Consider the following 12,159-nt stretch of genomic DNA (forward strand, 5'->3'; position numbering starts at 1 on the left):
TTTTGCCAAAACTTCACAAAATTCGGCAGAGAGTAAGTGAGTCTTTTCTGACTAATTTTCAGTCGGATTCGTCAAAAGGGCACCGTGCAGTACGTGAAAATTAAAATAAAAACAAATTTTTGATTCCACTTGGCGGCGCTGTGTGTATAACAAAATAATAACATTAAGATGTCTTCAGGTCGGGACGTTTTATTAACAGGTGAAGGTTTGGATTTTTAGGAGCATGTCCAGGGGAGTTATTAAGCATTCATTTATTTGTATTAGGTTCATTTTGTCTTCTTATTATTGATATTTGACTGATTCATTAAAAGCAGACAATTATGTTTTAGGTTAATTTTTTACCTGACATGTTTCGGCGAGTCTTTCGCCTTCTTCAGAGTGTCGCATGATGGTGTCTTGAGACCCGTCTTTATCAGCTGATGTTCCATGAGGGTGTGACTTACCTGTCAAAAAAATTAAAAAATCAGAGCAGTAAAAGAACAAGCACAACATGAACATTACAAATCAGCAATCACTGACCACTGCAAAAGGGAAAACCACATCATGGACTGGGAGAAGGGCAGGGTCATCCGCACCGGAGAGAACAAACTACAGCGCTGGATCAAAGAAGCAATTGAGATCTGCAAGCGAGGCATAAAAACCATGAACAGAGACAAGGGAGCCTTCATCCTCTCTACCACCTGGAGCAGCATCTTGGCGGAGTGAACGGACAGCGGGGGGCGTGACTTGCCTTCATTCTTGTGACAGGTAAGGCACGCCTTCATGGAACATCAGCTGATAAAGACTGGTCACAAGACACCATCACAGGGTTCGAAGTTAACTTTAAAAACTGCTTCCCCATAGGGCAAGTGCCACTAAAATTTGCCTTGCCCGAGTGGCCAAATTACTTGCCCAACTAGGGCAAGTGACAATTTTTTTTCTCTTGCCCTGAGTGACTTTTTGTATGACAAAGTGTCTAATTACAAATTGCATGAATTTTTTGTTCGGACAGTTCCCGCCTAGAAAGAATTAAAAATACGTTACAATCATAAGTGTTGCTTATATAAAAATGTATCATGTATTAACACATTAATTAGGTGTCTGCTGACCCAGGATTATGTTATTGTTATGTTATGTTATATATCAAAGAGAATGTGGAATGACACTGAACGATGGAAGGTGGAAGGATGTGGAAAGATCGTGAATGACATTGAATGATTTGGAATGACACTGAAAGATTTTGAATAATACTGAATGACACTGAATGAAGTAAAACTCTCTGGGAACGGGCCAATTCAAGATAGCTGCCGCACTGTGGGGGAGGCTTTGGTACCAAATTTGGAAAGAGACCCAAACGGTTGGGTCCATTTTATATCAGTGTGGGGGTGAAACGTTGGTCTTGGCGGAGCTGTCTGAATATTGGAGAAGTGAGAAGACAAAGTAAAACAGAACAATTAAAATCACTCTTCAAATACATATTGTTTGGTAAGCAGAGCATGATTTACAGCTCACCATTTTATTGCATGCACCAAGCATGTTATACATTTTTCTGTCCACGGGATGGCGTAGTCAAGAAAAATGAAGCATCTCGAAGCCCATTCGTGTGTGAAGTATTTCCCTGCAGGGCTTGGCTGCTTTATGGGGCTTCATTTTGCCATCACTAGTTTTAGATAGTTTTAATTTTTGAAAGAGCATTTTCATTTTACAGTGAACCCTCGCTACTTCGCGGTTCACCTTTCGCGGGTTCAGTGCTTCGCGGGTCTAAAAAATATTCGGGGGCATTGTAGTTTCGCCGAGCGGCACGACGGGGCGCTGGAGCTGTTAGACGGCCGGCATGCGCCGAAGAAGAGCGTGGGCGAAGAGGAGAGTGGACGAAGAAGAGCACGTTCCCCCGGGCACGATTTGGGGCGACGTTTCGCGCGGTTCGGACCGTACCAGAGCTCCGGCCAGCGTGCGTGGCAGTTAAGCCGAAGAGGAACAACTTCCGCCCGGGCACTAGCGGGGCGACATTTCGCTCTGTTCGGGAGCGTACGAGAGCTCCGGAGGAGGCCGGCCGGCGTGCGTGGCAGTTAAGCCGAAGAGGAGCACCTTCCCCGGGCACGGGCGGTGTCAAGCGGCCCCTAAGTTTAACCGAATGGAAGCTCCGGAGGAGGAGGGCGGGCGTGTGTCACAGTTAAGCCGAATAGGAGCACCTTCCCCGGGCACGGGCGGGGCGAAATGAAACCGAGTTCAATCGAACGGAGACACGCTTCGGGGGAGCAGGTCCGGCGTGCATGACAATTAAGCCGAAGAGGAGCACCTCTTCCGCCCGAGCACGAGCGGAGCGCGAGGCTGTCAGTTATGAATGAATAAATGAATAAAAAAAATAAATGAAGAATGCCACCTTTCATTTCACAGGGCACACCGGACGGCGTACCAGCAGGTAAAGGTCGAAGCAATTAAAAAAATACAAAAAGAGGTAATTGAATAAATACAAAAATAATGGCTGGGGAATAAAAAAATAATAAGTTTTAATAATAATTTTTTTTTTTTTGTTATAGCATGAATTTCACTCTCTCTCTCTCTACCCGTGTGTATATATATATATATATATATATATATATATTTATTAATTTTTTTTTTTTAAACATTTTTGAAGGTGCACCACTACTTCGCACTTTTTTTTTTAAGCATTTTTGAAGGTGCGCCGCTACTTCGCGGATTTTCAGTTTTCGCGGGTGGTCTCGGTCCCCATTAACCGCGATAACCGAGGGTTCACTGTATTTTTTTCATTATCGAATTTTATTTTTTTCTATTCAAGTTTTGAGTTCATTTTCGTTTACTAAAATAACCTTGGGCTGCAACTACTATCACAGCAACGGCTCATTATATTTTGGCTGCTAAATATGCCAATTTGTCAGAGAGAAGACCGTGACAAAGAATGGCCCAATCGCAATAAACACTCTACACCATACGTTCCTCGTTGACGTGTACATGGGGTGTTGCAGAGCACAGGTTCCAAGCGTACCGATATTGCAAAATTGGGACAATGCGTGTGACGACACCAACTTCCGCCTCCTATGTCATCGAGCTTGGCGGCACGTTATCATTATGTATTTATTTGTAACAATTTTGACGTTGAGAGTGATATTAAAACTTAAGTAATGTGGTAGTTAGGAAAAAACCCTGGCTTGGGACCCACCGGAACAAGCTATAGCTTCATTTGTACTATTTGAGGCGCTCTCACAATCTGCGGCGCATGCACACAAGGTCGCTAAGTACGCTAGCTGCACTCGGACAAAACACGTAGGTGACTTTAAAAGAGTGACCGAAATTGCACACATGCAACTGTTTATCATAATGTCATAATTCGATATGTACATTTGAAGAGAATTTTTTTCAGCATGGGCACAAGAATTCCACCGAACATCGCCAGTTCAATGGGATTTTGGTTAAGTCCGCAAATAATTGTGGACAATATACTTTGGCTGCGCGCTCGAATAATTTTACTCGTATATACTTCAATGAGGGTGTAGTGTGGGTATCGGGATCTTTAACACGCCCTAACACGAAGCTGACTCTCCAACCGCCACAGCCTTTTAATGACGAAATTATAAAATAAACAAAAACACTGTTCAACAACATAAAATAAAATAAAAAATCACATCATACTTACATTTATAAACTTTAATCCTCAAGAACATTATTCTCAGGTTGACCGAAAGACGAGGACACGGGAGCGCCTCGGGCATGTTCTTCTTCCTTGTGTAGGCGAATGACATTTTAAGGTGCTTGTCCGCCACCTGCTGTGCTGAACTATGTATTAAATAAGAAAAGCAAATTGTTGAATGTTTTTTCCCCAATGAAGACTGAATTGTAAAATACCCGGAAATGGCTTTTCTGTTTTATTGTGCATTTAAAAAAAATTCAGATTGTCCTTTTTTGTTGAGATAATTGTTGAATATTGAAATTGCACATGTAACTGGTAATTTAGTTTTAGATATTATTTGAACCAGTGGAGGGCCATGCATTTCACACCTGGGCCTTCAATGAAGTCCTACTTCGTCCTACTTGAATAAATCCCCCTCATAATACCATAATTTATGACACCACGGGTGGACAAACAATATACAGAAAAGCACTTGGACAGCACTGACCGAGTGTTGGACGATATAGCTTCTCTTGAAAGGTCCGTGTTAAAAATGGCCTCGCAAGTGAATCTTCAATTTCTAAAGATAAAGATGTCTTTTAATTGTCCCATAACGGGGACATTTGCAGTGTTACAGCAGCAAAGATATACATCACACAGTGGCACCGACGTAATGTAGCCGTTAATGTATAACATTGGCAGCAGGCATTCATAAAAAGCATGCAAATATACACAGTATATACGTATATACACAGATCCCCATGTATATACACACTTACAGCCCACAACATATACAAGTGTAAGGAAACACTCCTAATGCCTGTCTATGGTTCAGAGGGGAAATAAATAAAAACGCTGCAATGATAAAAAAAAATACTGAATGATTGAAAATACTGCAATGATAAAAATACTGCAAGAATAAAAGTACTGTACCCAGCCAACATGTCCAACTGGGCCCCAAATGGGGTAAATGCGGGATTCCTGGGTACCAAGTGGGAATGGGCTAGAAGTGGGCAATGGTACAGGGTTCCATGTGGGCGCCATCTGGGATTGGTGGGCATGGGCTTAAACTGGGCAAATGTTGTGGGTGCAATACGGGTTGTGTATGGGCTAAGTGGGCATGGGTTAGAACTGGTAAAGATAAAGATAAAGATGTCCTTTATTAGTCCCACAATGGGGAAATTTGAGGTGTTACAGCAGCAAAGATATAGCTCACACAGAGTCGGCGGCGTAATGTAGCCGTTAATGTATAACATTAGCAGCAGACATTCATAAAAAGCATGCAAATATACACAGTATAAACGTATCTAAGTGTAAGGAAACACTCCTAATGTCTGTCCATTATACAGAGGGGAAAATGCTGTAATGATAAAAACTACTGAATCTACTACTGAAACCATTTATAGGTCCTATTTGGGTTATGTGTGGGCTAAGTGGGCATGGGTTAGAACTGGTCAACCATGTGAGGGTCTCATATGGGCTGTATATGGGCCAAGTGGGCATGGGTTAGAGCTGGTCAACCATGTCTGGGTCCTATTTGGGTTATGTGTGGGCTAAGTGGGCATGGGTTAGAAGTGGTCACCATTTATCGGTCCTGTTTGGGTTATGTGTGGGATAAGTGGGCATAGGTTAGAGCTGGTCAACCATGTCTGGGTCCTGTATGGGTTATGGATGAGCTAAGCGGGCATGGGTTTGAAAATTTGTTCTGGAGCCTTTTTGATATTTAATGCATGCTATGCTAATAGTAACCACCCGAAGACTATTCTCAGTAGAACTATTCAATGGATGCCAAAACGATAGAGACATGGCCATGGAGCCTATGCTGCGAGATTGTGAAAGGACTGTAGGATTTTTGAGGACCAGAAGTCAGCTTTTATTAGGTTTGACATTGATTTAACTTATGGAACAATGCAAATTATGGTCGGGTTGTTGTTGGACTTTTTCCGCTTTTGACTAAGGGACGGGTGTTTTTATTTTCTGGGACTCTTTAGAACAAGCGGCACGGTGGCGGACTGGTTAGCAAGTCCGCATCACAGTACAGAAGTGCAAGGTTCTCCCTGTGCCTGCTAGGGTTTTCGCCGGTTTCCTCCCACTTTCCAAAAACATTCATGATAGGTTGATTGGTCACTGGTCCAAGGTCTAAGTGTGAGAGCGGATGGTTGCTTGTCTCTGTGTGCCCTGCGATTGACTGGCAACCAGTTCAGGGTGTACCCTGTCGACTGCCCGAAGACAGCTGGGATAGGCTCCAGCACTCCCGGGGACCCTTGTGAGGACAAGAAGCAGTACAGAGGATTGATTGATTTATTAAAATTAAAATTAAATTCATGTATTTATCTATGCTAAATTTAACAAGGCTGGACGTTATATTTTGTGAATTTACATGTACCCCCAACTGTGACTTAATAACCCTTAAGGGACAAGATAACATTTTATAATATTCCAGACAGCTAAGATTGTCATCTATGAACTATTTGACAAGGCAGGTCCAGCATCGTCAGCCACATCCAACAGTCAACACAGTTACTTTTTTTTTAATAAACAAAATCAACATTATTAATTAATGTTATTTTATTAATTCTGTATGCTGTGAAAGATCTTTATTCAAAGTATATTTGAAGTTATTTCTACCTTATTGCTTGATTTTTGTAGATTCAAGTTGGAGTTGTCAAAATTACAGATTCTTTTGAAGGCAGCATATTCAAACTGTGAGAAAAGGAGCGAATGCAAGCTACGCGGTCTTTGAGGTGCGGCAGAAGAGCTGAAAGCACGGTGAGTCCCGAACGATAATTGAATTAATTAATTAATCTTGGGTAAATGTCTGGCTCTCATTTTTTAGACTTACTTTACAATGTGTTTTGTAATTTTTCAAGGTTGCCTGTGTTGGAAAACTGCTTGGTGCGTTAGCTAAAACACAGTATGCTAAAATGATAAGTGACGAGAACACAGAGGGTATATCAACAACGTACGTACTCGAATTATTTTGGGGAAAACTTAAGTACATTATAATCACCCTTTTAATAATACTGATAAGCGTTGTGTGTTTTATTTATTTTTATGAGGACCTTTACAACGAGCTACATATTGTTAGCATTGGGCCTACGACGCTAAACACAGTGTCCCTCGATCTCTCTCCAAAATTCTCCAAAAGACTTAAGCTTTCACTCAAATTAATACAATCTACTCCACTAGCTCATTTAAGGCTTTTTTGTGATGTGTTTGATTTGGGTAAGTAAAGCAAAACATATTAACTGTTGAATGTTGCCTGTTATTTAAATAATAGAAATTCAAGATGAAAGTTGAACAGATATTGAAATGCTAGATTGGCTCATTCAGAATCATGCCACAATGTGCTTTGTATGTTTTGTGTGTGGGTTTATCAAGCTCTAATTCAATGCAGTGTCCAAAACGAGCGCGCATAATTGTTGGATGAATGTTGGTTAATAGAGTCAGATAATAGTTAAAATTCCAACAGTTGAACAGATGTTGAAATGCTAGATTGGCTCATTCAGAATCATGCCACAATGTGCTTTGTATGTTTTGTGTGTAGGCTTATCAAGCTCTAATTCAATGCAGTGTTGAGCTGCATTTGAGAGGAACTACGTAAGTAACTAATGTGGAAAAATTGTGACTTCTTTGTGTACTTTTATTTTGAATATTCAAATTTTGTGGGTAAAGGTTAGAGAAAATAAGTTAAAAATGAGAGCTGTACAGGTATTTAAGTTTTTGGTTTGTAAAATACCCGAATGTGGGTTTCAGCAGGTGAGGCAATGATTGGACAGAGCAAAAGCTATGCTCCAAAATAGAAGTAATTACACCTTCACTAGACTAACCTGCAGCTAATTACATAATTATAAAATTAACACTTTAACCTGGCTTCCCCATCACAGATGTATTCTTTTAAATGCAAAGCTTTTTGTTCTAGCTTTTGTTGTTAAATGACATTCATGCCCAAGTGTCTATGCATCCATTGCAGGGATGTTTTCTCAAGTGACGAGTCTGATGCCTGTGATGACGAAGTACCATCTACACCTCCCCATGGATTGTCACAGAGAAAAAGCTTCCTAACCAAGAGAGGCGCTGCAGAAGGTCCTTGAGTACGTCCAACGTGTTGAGTCTGTGAGTCTACTGCAGGATCTAATGCAGGTATGAAAATGATGAAATTTTAATGTATTATCTTCAAAATTATAAATAATTATTTAATTTTTTTGAAATATAAAATTAGGTACCCTAAACCCAAGTAGGAACCCCAGTCCCAGTACATTCCTGATTCTGGAGCTACAGAGATCAAACCATCCTACTGTATCACTAAATAGCCCCACCTCTAAAACCCTGATTCGGAAGGCCGAGTTGAAAGACTTCAGAGTTCAAGATGGTCAACTGCAACTATGATAAGCCGAATGTGTTCACCCCAAGTCGGAAACTGAGAAAAAGACTCAATTTTCACATGATTTCAGTCCCTTCTATATTTAAAAGAATGTATTGGGGCTCTAAAAATGTGAAATATTTTTACAAGTATTTCTTTTACTACTCATAGGCAGTTTCATAATAATAGTACAATTTGGCATCGTGTATTGTTTTTTGGTTCCATTCAAAATGCACAAGACGTATAGACATATTTTGTTTGTGGATCGCTGCAGCATCACACGAGCGCACAGAGACAAACGTGGCAGCAACTTAAAACAATTAAAATATCGAATCGAAATCGAGAACTGAAAATCAAAAATCGAATCGGGGCTTGAGTGAATCGTTACCTCCCTAATCATAATCATTTTGGTAGAATGTTGGGCTCTTGCCCTTTGACTGTATATGGCGTTACCGAAGCTGTTCACTTAATCGACAATTCCTTTCCTGTGACGTTTATCATACCCAGTTTAACTGCCAAAATATTTTTAAGTGTGTGATGATTATCTGGATCGAGTGACACCCATGTTATAATGGTTGCAGGTATTGGTGGATTGGACGATAGTGTCAGAACAATGATGGCGTTCATCATGACAAATCCTCTGTCTCTGAAGTACAATCTCTTTGGACATCGTAGCAAGAACAAGCGCCGAGACCTGCCTTTTTCGGATGTTCTATACGGTAATATATTTTTTTTTTTTTTTTTTTTTTAAGGGATTGTGGTGTGAAGACATTTCAGCATGTCCCATAAGGTTTCACAATCATTAAATAGCTTTACTAAGTTGGCTTCTTGTCTTTTTTGTTTTAGGAGCACTGAAAAGGAATGGAGCCACAAAGGACATCAACGAGAAGGACACAGGCAACCCTGTCCAAGTGGTTCATGGGAGCTTGTGATCAAGGTGGGAATAGGGCAGTTCGAGCTCGGAGATCTCAAGGCAACTGTCAGGTTTAAAACGTCCTGACGCCATTTTTAGACTGAAGGTGGCATAAATCCAGACCAAACCAGTTAGAGTTTTGTTTTTGACCATTCGCGAATGGGAGAGGAAGTCAGGAGGTGAAGCAGGCGTCTTGCCAGTTCAATCTCGCGCACTCTCTCTCACTCTCTACCACCCGTTCGGTCTTTTATCAGCAACCGAAGCAGACAATGGAGGTCTGTCTGAAATTCTAGCAGGCAGGCAGGAAGCAATCAACCACAGTAGTCAGTCAGGAATTCGAAACTAAAGTGTGTGCGTGTGTTCCAGTTGTGCGCGTGTGTGCTAAAGCAATAATGTGAGTGTCTGTGTGTGTGTGCGCAATTATAACTGATACAAATAGTGTATAAAAACATGATTAGAAATACACAAACTATTTACATATCCTCATCCCATCTCACATTCCCCCGTTTGTGGGTTTAAATCATGTCCTTACGGCTTTAAGACAGATCATCATAATGAAATCATACAACAGTGTGGTCATCCGTGGAGGGGCGAAAACCCTCAGTAGGGACAAAATTCCCCTCCTCCCTTCCGGCGTGGAACGAGATTCTCATGGTATGTTGGTCACTTGGGAATAAAACATAAAAAAACTTCAATATACCTAGTGAAAAATAACAAAACTGTCTCCACGCAGAGCTTGTCTCCACGCAGAGCTTGTCTCTGCGGCGACTTGATGGAGGGCCTTGCCTCGTTGTAGGAGGGGACAGCCGTCTTTACCTCCCGGATCTTTGTGTGTGGTGTATGTGTGTGCATGTGTGGGGGCAGGGGCAAAAGGGTCCATGTGTTATTTAGGTTTCAGTGTCCAGTTCGAGTTTGTCATTGTCCAGTTCGAATTCGTCATTCTCAACATCAATCAGGTTGTAATGGTACATTTGGGCAACAAACATGCAGTTAATAATCATCTTTGTCATAAGAATAATGCAACATGAACAGACTACACATAACAAAAATGAAAACCATAATTATCCCGATATATTGTCTTTCAAATTCTTCGTAGTGGTCATAACATCAATAATTGTTTCATTTTATTAAAAATGTAAATGCAGTAATGTTCTCCAATCAAGGCTAAAATTCTTTATGTACGTCATTAATTTCCAAACAATATCTAATCTTTTTGTTCTGTGGCTTCAACATTCGTATCTGTGGCTGGTTGTGCGGTTCCGATGTGCGTGTGGTCCGATATTGTGACTCAGGTGGGCTCCTGTTCGAGGGATTCGCGTTGCTCGGCCTTTAGCTGGAAACCGGAGAAGCTTGTACTGCAACTGGTGGATCCAGCTGCCACGCCCCGCGACCTTTGCTGCCGTCGGGGTCACTGCAATCATCTGGCGAGGGCCATCTCAGCATTCACTTGTCCCAACGAAGTCGTTTCAGCACCTTGAAGAAGAGTTGGTCTCCCACACGGACGTGATTTCTCTGTGGATCAGAACACACTGGCCAGTAATTGCGTCTTTTTTTTTTTTTTTTTTCTTTTTGGTCAAAACATGTTTCCCATGTGGACTGGGACTGATGTGCCAGTCGCTGGTGGTTCTGATGAACCTGAGAGTCGATAGTCGATAGTGTCCTAACTTCGGCTGGCACTATCCTCATTGCTGTGATTGAAACACAGTCTGGTCATTGTCTCCTTTTTTTCCCTCATTTTCTTGATAAGTCTGCCCTTAACAGTCCCATTAGTGCGTTCCACAAGTCCTGCAGACTGTATGCACAATGACGCTTTGAGTCAATTTTGCAACAACTGTCCCACTTGTTACAACATCATTCACAAAATGCATAATTTTCACTTCAAATCACTTCTTGAAATTCCAAATGTCAGGATAATTTGTGTTAGGTTGAAGATGTATTTTATCCCATATTTTACTCTATTAGTATTGCAAAAGAATTGTTCCACAGCGTGACCCATGTTTGACCATATGGATGAGAAGACTTCACAGAGAAGCGGATGCCTGAAGACTGGATCAACGTCTGCAACATCAAAGGAGGTGTGCTGAGACACACCTCTGAAACAAAAGGACTGAGACTTTAGTACCAGAGCACTAAAAGGGCATATCTGCCTTTTCAATCAGTGGATGACTGCCATTGATGTCTGTCTTTCCTCTTGTGTCTGAGATGTTTACATGTTCCTGCTGGTGCTCCCCCCTTCATCCCTTAGTGCAAATACATTGTATTGTTAGGGACTTCCCTAATAAAATAGAGGGCTCGGCGGAGTGTGCTCCAGAACGAATTTGGAGATGTAACTGAGCACACCTCTGTTCGTTCTCCTCGCGAGTAAAAGATCAACTCTTGTCTTCCTTCCATTCATTTAGCCTATGTTCAGTGAATGCTTAGGTGATTGAACCTGACAATTTGATTACACAACACTTTTTCCAACTGTTTTAGCATCAACATATGTTGTCGGAAACAACTTAATCCATTTTGAAAACATATGAATTACAACCAAACAATATTGCATCTCAAACAAATAACACTGTCTAAAAAAAAGTTTTTTGTTGAAAAGTCTGTATGTGGGAACAATTTCATATCATACTACCCCTCTCTTGACACATGGTTATGCTCGTGTGTCACTCTTATTACTTTTCCAATCAATGAATTAGGCAGCCAGGATTTGCCATCTGCCAATTTGCTGATCCTGTCCTCAGCAATGTTTGCACCTTTGTTCTCCCAATTTGTGCGTTCAATTACTGGTACCTTTTTCCCTGGCGTGGGATCAAATTGTCAAGTTGATTTTCTGCGTGTGTGTGCGTGTGGGGGTGTGTTCATTTTCCCTTTTAGCTGCGCTGTGTCGATATAAAGGCGAGGCAGTTTCCAATTGTAATTGTGTCATTTTCTGTTAAGTGAATTTTGCGTTCACAAATAACTATTTTAGACGTGCTTTATGCACAACTTTTCTTTTCCTGTTGTGGTTTTTAAAGCCCAATGTCGACAGAACGCATGAACATTTATCTTGACTGTCAGTCCACATTGTAACCATACAACTCATACAAGATGGGAAACCCCAAATTTTAATTAGCTCACACCCGCCTACGCTCTTCCTGCTTATCCTAACAATCTCTTATCCGTTGGTATCACAATGTTAGTACTCCCATCGCATAAAAGTCAGTTTGATTTCAGGCTGCGACCTTGGTTCTCAAACACTTTTACTTCTTATCAGTCTGGAATGCGCACCTGGTCTGTGTTACAAGT

This window comes from Idiotropiscis lumnitzeri, unplaced genomic scaffold, assembly GCF_059441095.1.
Source record: "Idiotropiscis lumnitzeri isolate Australia: NSW breed Sydney's pygmy pipehorse unplaced genomic scaffold, RoL_Ilum_1.0 HiC_scaffold_80, whole genome shotgun sequence".
Taxonomy (NCBI): Eukaryota; Metazoa; Chordata; class Actinopteri; order Syngnathiformes; family Syngnathidae; genus Idiotropiscis; species Idiotropiscis lumnitzeri.